This window comes from Dryas octopetala, chromosome 2, assembly GCF_963921425.1.
Source record: "Dryas octopetala chromosome 2, drDryOcto1.1, whole genome shotgun sequence".
Classification (NCBI taxonomy): domain Eukaryota; kingdom Viridiplantae; phylum Streptophyta; class Magnoliopsida; order Rosales; family Rosaceae; genus Dryas; species Dryas octopetala.
Genome location: NC_141367.1, coordinates 2,702,209 through 2,714,985, shown reverse-complemented (window position 1 = coordinate 2,714,985; position 12,777 = coordinate 2,702,209). Strand labels below are relative to the sequence as shown.

Here is a 12,777-nt window from a genome sequence, read left to right as displayed (position 1 = left end):
ACATGAATGTTACGTGGCAATTGTTTTATATTAAAATAATGCATTTAAAATTTATTTTTCAATTCCATATTGTATAAATTTCTTTTATTTTAACATATGACTCCTAATCAATTGGTAGACTCATAAGCTGCATAATGCCAATTTGTCTCACAAGTTGATCGCTTCCTCCTTTCTAAGGATGAGTACAATGTCAATGAAAACTAAACAAGTTTGGGTGACATTTAGGCCCGTTTGGATTCTTGAATTTGGATTTAGATTTGAAATTTAATCTATATAATTGAAATACCTATATTTGAAATTTATTGTTTGGATACAAAATTTAAAGGTGAGGATTTAATTGAGGATTTCAATTTAAGAATTTTTAATTCTTATATATATTGGCTGGAAGAGGTCGCTGGAAGAGTGGCCGGAGGGGTTGCCGGAAAATTTGGTCAAAGGTCGCTGGAAAAGTTGGCCGGAGGTTCGAGAGAAAGGTTGACGGGAGGGTCACCAGAAAATTTGACTAGAGGGTCACTGAAAAAATTGGCTGTAGGGTTGCCAGAAAATTGACCGGAGGGTTGCCGAAAAGTTGTCGACAGTGGTCCTCGGCAATGGTAGTCGGAGGTGATCTACGGCAATGATGGCCGTAGATGATGATGAGAGAGAGAGAGAGAGAGAGAGAGAGAGAAAGAGAGAGAGAGAGAGAGATTTCAAATACCTAGTTTGAGAAGGTATTTGAAATTCATGGATTTGGAGTAAATCCAAATTCATTATTTAAATTGAATCCAAACATGAGGATTTAGATTTATGTTAATAATTATAAACCCCCAAGTTAGAGAAAAATCCTCTCATAACCCCCACCCAAAATCTACCTCTCCCATAACCCCCAATCTTACACTTAATATTTTCCTAAATCTCTTAGTCAACTAATACCCAACCAAGTTTGACTCCCCATCTTTTAATTTTTCCAGTTTTACCTCTTTTATTTATTTTTCATTTCCATCTATGTGCTCACTCTCCCATCTGCGTACTCTCTCTCTCTCTCTCTTCTCTCTCTCTCTCTCTCTCTCTCTCTCTCTCTCTCTCTCTCTCTCCGTTGCTGTTGCCGGTGCATGCGCCGCCGTCCAGCGACAGTTGACGACAATACCGATCCCATCACGCTCGCCTCTCCTCTCCCTGCCCTCTACTCTCCATGAAACCTAACATCAATGCCAGATCGGGTCTAGGCAAACCCGAGCTCCCTCGCCGGCGATCTGGAAATTCCGGCGACGACGAGGTGCCAGACCGGTTGGGTTCTTCTCGCCTCTTCCACCTCTATTTATCCATGGCCTTCTCTTTCCCAAAAAACCCACAGAAACTCAAATGCAGCCCGAAGTCCGATCGTCATCTCTGGCGGTGACTTCGAGATTCCGGCGACATCACAGCCGCTCTCCACTTCAAGAAGCTTCCTCTCAACGTGGTGAGTGTGATGGTGGTCTCCGATTCTCCAACTGACCACCGTGGACGGCGAATCGACGCCGAGAAGGTCCAAGACTTACCGTCGCCGTTGCCGGCAATTCCGATGGCGAATTGAAGTGGTTATGGTCTCATTCTTCTCCCCTCGACAGTCTTTCTCTACTGGTATACAAATTTGGGTTCAATTGCTTGGAATTTCAAAAGCTCTAATTTCAAATTGATTTGTGAATCTGTTTGTGAAATGTATAGTTTGTGAATCTGTTTTAATTGAATTTGTTATTAATCGGATAGAAATGTGGGTTTTTTAATTGATTTATAAGTATATACAAATTTACTTCATTTATTGATTAAATAGTTTCAGTTCGTGAAACATGAGTTTTAAATGAATTTTGAATGAAATTGTGGTCCTAAAATATGATGAATCAAATTTGCAGGTAGAAACAGATCAAGGCAGTGGCGGCTGTCGTGTACTCGTCGCGCGTAAGGTGATCAGACGAGGTTGTCTAGGGTTTCAGTTTCACTAATTCAATTTCAGTGAATTCAGTTTCAGTGCATTCAGTGAACTGAATTTGAATTTAATGAATGCACTGAAACTGAATTCACTGAAATTGAATTCAGACTGAAACTGAATTTAGTCTCTAGTGAAACACTTAATTGATATAATTGTTATTTTTTGTCAAGTAAATGTGTAATTATTTTTTTTTTCCGTAGAAAATAATGGTGTAATTATTTTTTTATTCTAGTTAATAATAATGTAAAATTATATATATTTTTTTTTAGTGTAACTTAATTTTAGTGTAACAGAATTTCTGAAATTCAGTTTCATTGATCCATGTCAGCGCGCGTCAGAGCGCGACAGAGAGCGTCAGCGCAGGCGTCAGAAGGGTAAAAAAAGTATTATAAGTTTTAGGAGGTTTTGAGAGAGTTTCTAGATGGGTGGGGGTTTAAGAAAACTTTTAGGTTGGTTAGGGGGTTTCAAATTACCCACTATTTAGATTTGAGAATTTCAAATCCAAATTCACCCCATGAAATACAGGTTTCCAAACGGGCCTTTAGCATTCAAAGAGAATTTAGGTAGTCAACGGGATAGCCATTATTCCCCTGAAAATTTTAGTTTTTCTAGTAAATTTTGTTCCGTATGTCACAACCTAGTGAAGGTGTCTGTCTAGTCATTTTTCATCTCCACATTGGTGCATTTTGTGCACAAAAGTGAGGCAGAAAGTATATTGATAATGAGTTTCTGCATTATCCTTTCACATCTAAACTTAGTTTAGGATGCTGCAAATGTATTTTGGCAAGCAGTTGCAATTCTTTGATGGTTATGGGTTACTGGGCTTTTGGGGTTTATAATAAAAAAATCAGTTGATTTTTCTGCTGTGCTTTTTTATGGATATCTCGTAAAAGAAATCAATTATACTTCAATTGGTGCCACTATTTGGACCCAACTTTTTTATTTCTATCACCAACACTTTAAATAAAAATATAATTTTCAATTCTATGTAAATTCACCTACAAGGACTTAAAAATTTATTTCAAATTAAATTAAATTAACTTAGACCTATATCCAACATTTCTCAATACCCAACATCAATTATTTACTTACATCGCATTTCAACTCTCTATCAAAACCCTAAACACACTATAACTTTCTCCATATTAATGCAAACATGTTTAATATTGACAAATGAATGGTTAAATTATGGTTTGAGAGTTTTTAAATGAAGAATTTTCATCATTCATTTGAGTATTGTCATCATTCCTTTGAGTTTTAATAGACTAAATGCTTAGTTTTAAAAATTGAAATCGCAACATGTATGATACACTAGAGCCGAACATGTTATGAGTCGTTCGGCAATAAAGTACCGAATATAGTGTTGTCCGTTCGGCTATAGACTACTGAACACCTCTAAAAAATTTAGAAAAAAAGGTGTTTGGTGGTTGCCAACCGAACATCCTTCTAGTAATTCGGTTGTGTGCCGCTGAACATCCTTATACTTGTTTAGTTAACCAATGCCGAACAAAATCTGAAAAAAATTTCAAAACTCTCCCCTTTACGTTCAAGTTCAACATTAAACAACTATTGTAGTCCAAAAATAAAATTTTTGATGTAGAGGGCAATAGAGGTGGTGGTGTTGGGTGGTGGGTAGTGAGTATTGGCGTTGGGTGTTGGGTGTTGGGTGGTGGTGATGGGTAGTAGGAATATGTTATGTTTGTTTGTTGGGTTTTAGTAAAGGTATTTTTGGAAAAAATGGTAGCTGTACTAATAAATTTTTAAACTTATTAAATTGAAAGTGAGTGTAAAGAGTGTGTTGAGGCTACCAAAAAAAAAAGTTGGAACCAAATAGCAGTACTCAAAGAAAATCCTTACAATTATTGTGTTCCATTTAAAAGATATTATCATAACAAAAGATATTCTCAATTTATGTGTGTGGGACCCAATTTCGTGCAATGCTAGGTCAATTTATCTTCCATGTGGATTCGTCCTAGAGGGATATATGCTAACTATCATATTAGGCTTCGCAAGCTAGAAATTTGTGTAAATGCGATCATAATTCCAAAGGCCCTTCGGATTAATAAGATCACTCACCTTGAGGTCCGCTGCCAATGTTTTAGGGGATTGCACCAGATAGTGGTTGGGTTTGGTAACCACTTGTCATTGTAAACAGAGATATATGCTCCCCATCTCCTACTCTCCATCTTAGTAAAGTGGGAATGGCTTGGATAATAGCTTTCAATAGCACCTTTTTTCCTGCCTTTGAGAGAAGCTTTTATTTCCAGGCACTAACCCTCTTCCAGACTCACTCTTTAATTGTGTTGAATAGCTTCTTTCCTAACCTGCAATAGTAGGCAGGCCTAGATATTTCTCGTGACAGCTCATTACCGGGACCCCAAGCACTTGAGATACGATCGTACGGATAAGATGCTCAGCGTTTTTACTGAAACAGATTGCAGACTTGGTAAAATTGATCATCTAACCCGTGATTTCTCCATATACACCCAGTATTTCTTTCATTTCCCTTGCTGCTGCAAGCGTAGCCTCCAAAAATAGTAGACTATCGTCCGCATAGGACAAATGAGTAATTTGTGGAGCATTGAAACAAACTCTAATCCCTTTAATGAGAGTTCTCCTTTCCGCATCATGGAGTAATGCACTGAAGCCCTTTGCACAAAATAAGAATAAATAAGGTGAGAGTGGGAATCTTTGTCGAAGCCCCCTTTGAGAAACTATCCTCCCCAATAGTATGCTCTTCCATAAGACTGCAAACTTCACCGTTGTGAGGCAATTCATTATTTTGCTAACCCACAGGGCATGGAAGCCTAATTTCAACATCATTGCCTCCAAGAAACACAAGTCCACTCGGCCATAAGCCTTGGCCTTGTCTAGCTTGATCTCCATTTTGGGAGTGTCAGTCTCAGGGAGATTTTTAATGGTATGTGTTGTCTCAAAAAAAATTACCACATTGTTCACAATTAGATGCCCCGGCACAAACGCACTTTGAGTCAGTTTGCCATTGACTTGGTCACCAATTTATTTAGTATAGTACAAAGGCTAATCGGGCGAAACTCAGCAACCTGTTTTGGCTCCTCAGTCTTTGGAATGAGAGCAATAAGGGTTTCGTTAACACATTCCACACTTTCTCTACCGTTCAACACCCTTAGACAAAACTCAACCACACCATCACCCACAATATGCCAGGACTTCTGATAGAATAAAGCTGGCAACCTATTAACGTATGGTGATTTGGTGGGATACATTTGATTCAAAGTATAGAAGCTAATAACACAAGTAGACAAGAACACAAAATTTAGAGTGGTTCGGTAAAGAGGCCTACGTTCACTATAGTAGCTGAGATATTATTCATAAGGACTCATGAGGAGAGCCTGGGTATATATAGAATACACTTTAGAAGCTCAAGAGCCAAACCAACACAGGAATACAGAATACGATTCCCAAAGGGACCTTTGTACTCTCAAATATACTGCTAGCACTTAATTTAGAATTAAATAGCTGCCAGACAAGGCAATTACTGCCTAGCTATATTGGGAATGATACTTCCAATACTCCCCCTTAAGCAGTAGCGAAGATATCAATCAAGCCAAGCTTGGATAGGATTGCGTGAAAGGGTGCAGATGACAATCTTTTAGTAAAAACATCTGCCAGTTGATCATGACTGCGAACAAACACAGTTCTAATAGCATTGGATTGGATTTTTTCGGTCATAAAATGACAGTCCACTTCTATGTGTTTGGTTCTTTCATGAAACACCGGATTAGAAGCAATATGCATGGCAGCTTGATTGTTGCAGAACAAATCAACTGGTTGAGATTGTTTGTACCCCATATCAGTCAGCAAAGCTCGAAGCCAGATTAATTCACTAGTGGTGGATGCCATGGCTCTGTATTCAGCTTCAGCTCTAGAGCGAGCAACAACACCTTGCTTTTTGCTTTTCCAGGTGACTAAATTCCCTCCAACAAAAGTGCAGAACCTAGTAGTGGACTTTCGTTCAATTGGACATCCAGCCCAATCGGCATTGCTATATCCAATAATACGAGTGTACTAATTTTTCCTCATCAAAATGCCTCTTCCTGGGCTCCCCTTTAAGTATTGAAGTATGTGATCAACAGCCAACATGTGATTTGTTCTTGGAGCATGCATAAATTGGCTTACTTTGCTCATTGCATAAGTAATATCAGGTTAAGTGACGGTGAGGTAGATAAGGCAACCACTGAGTCTCTGATATTGACCAATGTTGGGTAGCAAAGGATTATCACAAGGATTATCCATTGGCTTTGCACCTAACTTCCCAGTTTCCTGTAATCTCAATCCCAAGAAAGTATCTTAAGATCCCCAGATCCCAAGGAAATCTCAATCGTAGGCAATCTCAATCCCAAGGAAGTATCTTAAGATCCCCAGATCCTTGATTGCAAATTTGGTATTAAGAAGAGATTTAAGACGAGTAATTTCAGCCTAGTCACTCCTTGTAACAATGAGATCATCAACGTACACTAAAACAATAGTTATTCCTCATGGTTGTTTTTTAACAAACAAGCTAGGAGGAATCGACACCACTCTTTTGGAATCCTGTACTTGTGAGAGTGGTGCTAAGTTTGGAGTACCAGGCACGAGGTGATTTGTTTAAGCCCATAGAGAGCTTTATTAAGTCTGCAAACAAGACCTTCTTGAGCCGCTTGTGGGTGCCCAGGTGGAAATCGCATAAACACCTCCTCTTCCAGCTCTCCATGTAAGAACGCGCTTTTTACGTCCATTTGAAACAAAGGCCAGTTTTGATTTACAGCAACTGAAATAAGAACACGTACACTATTCATCTTGGCAACCGGTGCAAAGGTTTCCTTATAATTTACCCCATAAGTTTGGGTAAATCCCTTGGCAACAAGTCTGGCCTTATGCCTTTCAATTGAACCATCACTTTTGTATTTGATCTTAAACACCCATTTGCAACCTACGGGTCTCTTTCCTTTTGGCAACCTACCAAGTGTCCAGGTGTTATTGTCACGAAGGGCTTGGATCTCCTCCTTCATGGCATTTCGCCAAACTGCATGCTGGTTTGCTTCATGGAAGCTGGTACGTTCGGACACCTTTGAGATATTGCTTAAGAAGGCATAATATGATGAAGATACCTGATAGTAGCTTAAGTGACCCTGAATGGGATGTGCTGAAGTATGATAGGTAACATAATCTTTTAACTTGACTGGCTGTGTGTGTGGCCTGGATGATCTTCGTGGGCGAGCACCCTGTGTTGGTGTGTTAGGAATGTCAGTAATGATGGGGAATACCTTATTTTCAAATGATGAGTCACCCTCTGAAGTTGAAGTATCACCGAAGGCACCACTGGGTAATGGAGCTTCAGTTGTATCAATGGTTGGAAGAGTGACCGAATCAAGGGAGAACTCCCCCTGAACCATATTCTCATTTTTCTGAAAGTAAGTTTCCTCCTCAACAAAAGGGACATCACGTGAGACTACCATTTTTTTTCTCCTTTGGATTGTAGTACTTGTAAATATTTTGTGTAGGGGAATAGCCAAGAAAAACACACCTAGCTGCTCTAGGATCGAACTTATCGCGATGAGATCTTGAATATGAACAAAACACAAGCATCCAAACACACGAAGGTGAGTTAAATCAACTTTTTGATTTTTAAGAACTTCGATGGGCGATTTGGAGCCGAGGACACGACTTGGTAACCTGTTTATGAGATATGCAGCGCGCTGTGAGAACCCCATAAGACCAGTATTTGGGATGTGCATTTGAATCATAAGAGATCTAGTTTTATCTAGAAGATCTCGATTTTTTCTCTCTGCGACTCCGTCCTGTTGCGGAGTTCCTACGCAACTTATTTCATGGATGATTCCATGAGTAGACAAATAATGAAGCAAGATACTATGTCCATTGATTTTAACTACTAAACTTTAATAACTTTTTGGTTTAGGTACCAAAATTAAATACCATTTTAAATTAGATACTAGTTGAATAGTCAAACCTCAATGAAATTAAAAAGCCTTCAACAGTTTTATATTTACTTGCTATGCCATTGTGAAAAGTACAAATCTACCCTTCCCTCATCAGCAACATGAATGACCTCCGGCCACCGTCTTCCGGCCAAGCTCTACTCATTACACAAAAAATTAAATTAACATTTAACATGGAGGGGATTCAAACCCCTCTCATTCAAGAGGAATGAAATATCTTTCACCATTATAGTAAGTTTTTTTTTTTTTTTTTTTTTTTGAGAATAAAGCAAATCATTGTATTAAAACAGCCAAAAAGGCAGAGAGAATACAAAATATGAGCCTAAAGGCTTACAAGAAAACAAAAACCCACAAAAGTGGAGCAGAAAAGCCCACAGAAATTCGAAGATCTCATAACATCGGCATCGAGCAGATACTGTAGCCATCAAACGGAGCCAGAGAGGCACCGTAGGAATTAGCGAACTAGTCGCGTTTGGGTTCACGATCCTACCAACATCTCTAAGTCGAGGCTGACAATAGCGCAAAGTGGCAGATGTGGCAATAGTAACCGGTGGAAATATGACCGGTACCGGCGAAAATAGTGACTCCCTAACACCTTGTGATGAGCGCCAGAGAAAACCTGAAAGCATCAAAACACAAAACAAACCAAAACAAACAAAATCTGAAAAACTCTCACGAAGAGAGGTGGAAAAACTCTCACAAGGAGAGATGAAAACACTCTCACTTATTGGGATGAGAGTATCCAAAAGGACAAAAATAAAAACACAGAAAAAGGAAAAGAAAAACAAAAGAGAGAGGGGCGAGGGGAGGAGCAGTCTGTGAGAACACAAAGGCCGCCCCTCCCCCCTAAACCATTATAGTAAGTTAACTACTATGCAAAAGTATTGATTTAACCTAATTTATACTATACTATTGTATATTTTTTTTTAACAATAATTAATCCAATTAGTCACAACTAATCTAAAGTTGTGACTATCACAATTAAGTTGTGACTGTTTTTTATATTTAATTGTGACTGATTTAAGATGTGACTATCTCACAACTAAATCTAAAGTGTGACTGATTTAGTTGTGATCGAATGATATTCATAACTAAAAAATCCCTAAATTTTAACATGAAAACTAAATACAATGCACCTAAAGCACCCCCAAAATTCATATAACAACCAATTAACAAAAGTTGAAGTTGTGAATGATATTAATAAAATATAAGTTTAACATAAAACACCTACATGTTTAATTAACATAAAAGCTAACATAAAAATTCAAACAAATTAATACATAACACCTAAAAATAATAAAAAATTAACTGTGACTGTCACAATTTAGTTGTGATTGTTTGGTAGTCACAACTGCATCTGAAATTGTGACTGTGGACAAAGCTGCTCAAGGCATTATTATAAGGCTTAAAGCATCTAATTCCCATTTTTATAAGGCATTATTATGGGGGCCCAATAATTTGGAAACCCATTAGACAAGGCCCACAGATCTGCAAAAATACCAAAAGCACATTCACTGAGTGAGTTTCGTGTCAAATCTCATCACCCACATTCCATAAATTTCCATTCATGCATTGCAGACTTTGCAGTCACATCTCTCAGTAGACATAACAAATTACAAGGCTTTCTTTCTTCTGCTCAAGGCTGTGGACAGAGCTGGGTACAAGAAACCCTCTCCCATTCAGATGGCAGCCATTCCGCTCGAGTTGCAACAGCGGGACGTCACTGGCATTGCCGAGACGGGTTCTGGTAAGACTGCTGCCTTTGTTCTTCCTATGTTGACTTACATTTCGAGACTGCCTCCCATTAGTGAGGAGAATGAGGCTGAGGGGCAAGATCAGAAAAATAAAAAGGCCTAAATGATTTGTGACCTAATCTAAAATATAACCATATAAATTAGTAGCTCAAATGAAAAATTATAGAGCCTTACTGGTTTTCTAAAAAATTATTGAAATTAGGTATTTAACCCAAATTTTCTTTTCATGTATTATGTCCCATTGTCAAATAGGAATATCTTAATGCAAGAATGAAACTGATTAATGATCATGTTGTTAAAACTCTTAAAAATGTCGACAACTTCTTACTTAGACTTCATCAAGTACAACCAGGTAGCTCGGGACCAATCATCCACAAAGATTACAAAATATCTAAAGCCATCAATGGAATTAATTGGAGGAGGTCCCCATACGTCTGAGTGGACTAATTCAAAAGGTTTGCTGGTTGCTGACTGAGAAGAACTAAAAGGGAGTCGGGCTTGCTTGGAGAGATAACACACTTCGCAGTTACTAACTTCAGAGTTTATGGATGGAAACAAATGAGATAGTCCTCTACTTGAGGGATGACCCAGTCTCTTATGCCACAGATTGGTGTATAAAGATTTCACTTGAAAGCCTTTGAACTTTTTGAGAGGCGTTTGCAGCAAATAGAGACCATTAGTGTATACCCTTTCACCAATCTTCTTCCCTGCTTTCCGATCCTGAAAAATCACACATTGAGAAGAGAAAAACACATCACAGTTGAGCTCATTAGTGAGCTTAATTTCCAACTTATAGAAGTTGTAATGGAAATGAAGGAATATGAAGAACTGTAGAGCTGATTGGTGAGTCAAAGAAGTTCAGTTTTCCATGACCCATAATAGGAACAAAAGTGCCATTAGCTATGGAAACCGACTGACCATAACGGACCATTACTTGTAGGATTGAAGCTATGAAGACAACTTTTGTTATTTGTCATGTGATCTGTAGCTCCACTATCAATAATCCATGTGTTAGCCCTTGTAACAAGAGATGCTAAAGCAGTAAAAGAAGCATGGACAGTACCTGGGATAGGTGCACTTGAACAGGAACTTAAAGATGGGTTTTCATTTTTACTCATCTGTTCAACTGCGTAAGCTGCCCAATTAAAGCGAAAGTGTTGGAAGATACCTGATGGGCAGAAGTGTTTGAAGTCACTTGATGAGTATTACTGTCTGAATCTAGATTCAAAGCTCCTGCAGTAGGCTTATTATCCTTCCCAAACTTTGGTTTCAAGTGGGGATAGAGGATCCAGCACCTGTCCTTGGAATGCTTTGGCTGATGAAAATAATCACAAACTACATGGTTTCTTCGTCCTTCAGAAAAATTGTTGTCCACTCGTTTTTTATCAACAGCAAATGCCCTTGTATCTGAGGCTCCAGAGAGTGTTTTGGTGCTAGATTTCATCACCTTTTTTCTAACTTCCTCTCGTTGGATTGTTGAGCAAACATTGGAGAATGACGGCAACTCTGTACTCATAAGAATGTGACTTCGGAGATCTTCAAATTCTGGGTCAAGGCTAGCAAGTAGTTGAAATAGCTTGTCCTCCTCTACTCTTTTCATGAGAATGGTTGAATCGGTAGTGTGAGGCCGATATAAATCAATTTCATTTCACAAGCTTTTTAATTTTCCAAGATGTTCAATATAAGACTTTCCATCTTGAGTGATTCCGGCTATATCCTTCTTTAGTTGAAAGATCCTTGAGGCATTGTTTTGGTCGCCATACATCTCACCAACAGCTTCCCAGAGAAGATAAGTAGAGTCAGAGTAACTGAAGATTTCTGCAACTCGAGGCTCCATGGAGTTTAATATCCATGACATCACTAGTTCTTTAGCCAACCAGTCTTCGTACTTTGGATCTTCAGTGGCAGGCGCCTTAATCCTTCCATTAATGTGCCCAAGCTTCAATTTCCCTCCAAGAGCCAAGGTGACAGCTCTTGACCAGGGGAGAAAGTTGAGCCCATTAAGCAAGATACTACAGAGACATAGATTTGAGTTAGTCTCCATTTTTTCTAGTTCGTCCCCCATCGAATCAAGAAATCAAGCAAGGCTTTACTAACTGAACAGAAGTTTCAGAATTGGGATTTCTGCTCTAATACTATTTAGAAACTAATAACACAAGTAGACAAGAACACAAAATTTAGAGTGGTTCGGTAAAGAGGCCTACGTCCACTATAGTAGCTGAGATATTATTCATAAAGACTCATGAGGAGAGCCTGGGTATATATAGAATACACTCCAGAAGCTCAATAGCCAAACCAACACAAGAATACAGAATACGATTCCCAAAGGGACCTTTGCACTCTCAAATATACTACTAGCACTTTAGAATTAAATAGCTGCCAGACAAGGCAATTACTACCTTTATTGGGAATGATACTTCCAATACAAAGCCATTTCGATTTCTACCATGGTAAAAGGTTGGAGGAGTTTGGCGTTCATTTCAACCGTAATTTTTGCCTCTACAATCTCCAGCAATATGTGCATGTCCAACCCTCCATTAGTAGTAAAAAGGTTGGAAAAATATTCACAAAACATACCTCCAATTGTCTCATCATCATCATTGAAAAGGCCTGCAATATGATTCCTTTTTCCCCGATCCTTAGCTTGGGCATGAAAAGTTTTTGTATTTTTGTCCCCTTCCTTTTGCCAAGTGACCCGGGACCGTTGGCTCCAGTAAACTTCATTCTTCTCGATTAGATTCTCTAGGGAAATTTCCAGCGTTTTCTGTTTGCTAAAGTTTTCTTTGCTTCTAGGTCCAGCTTTTATAAACTCAATTTCTGTCTGAATCTTCTTAACTTCATTTTGTCTCCCTCCAAACAAATTGGAACTCCAATTGTACCTAATCATATGAACTACAGCATTATAAACGTATTAAATAATTACAAAATTATGCGTATTTAAAGCTCTCGAGCTCCCGTGGAAATGCACTTCTTGCTATTAATTCTTGATAACCAAATTACATCTATTATAAATTGTAAATATACTACTTTTGTCCTTAAATAAATTGTAAATTTAACTTAATCACTAGTACCATGTGACTCAGCAGTCTCAGCTAATGTT

General features: G+C 38.4%; 1 pseudogene; it reads right to left on the bottom strand.

The window, feature by feature from the left end:
- Positions 1 to 10,285: 10,285 nt before the first annotated feature.
- On the bottom strand, positions 10,286 to 11,742 carry LOC147292493 (uncharacterized; annotated as a pseudogene).
- Between the last annotated feature and the right edge of the window lie 1,035 nt (positions 11,743 to 12,777).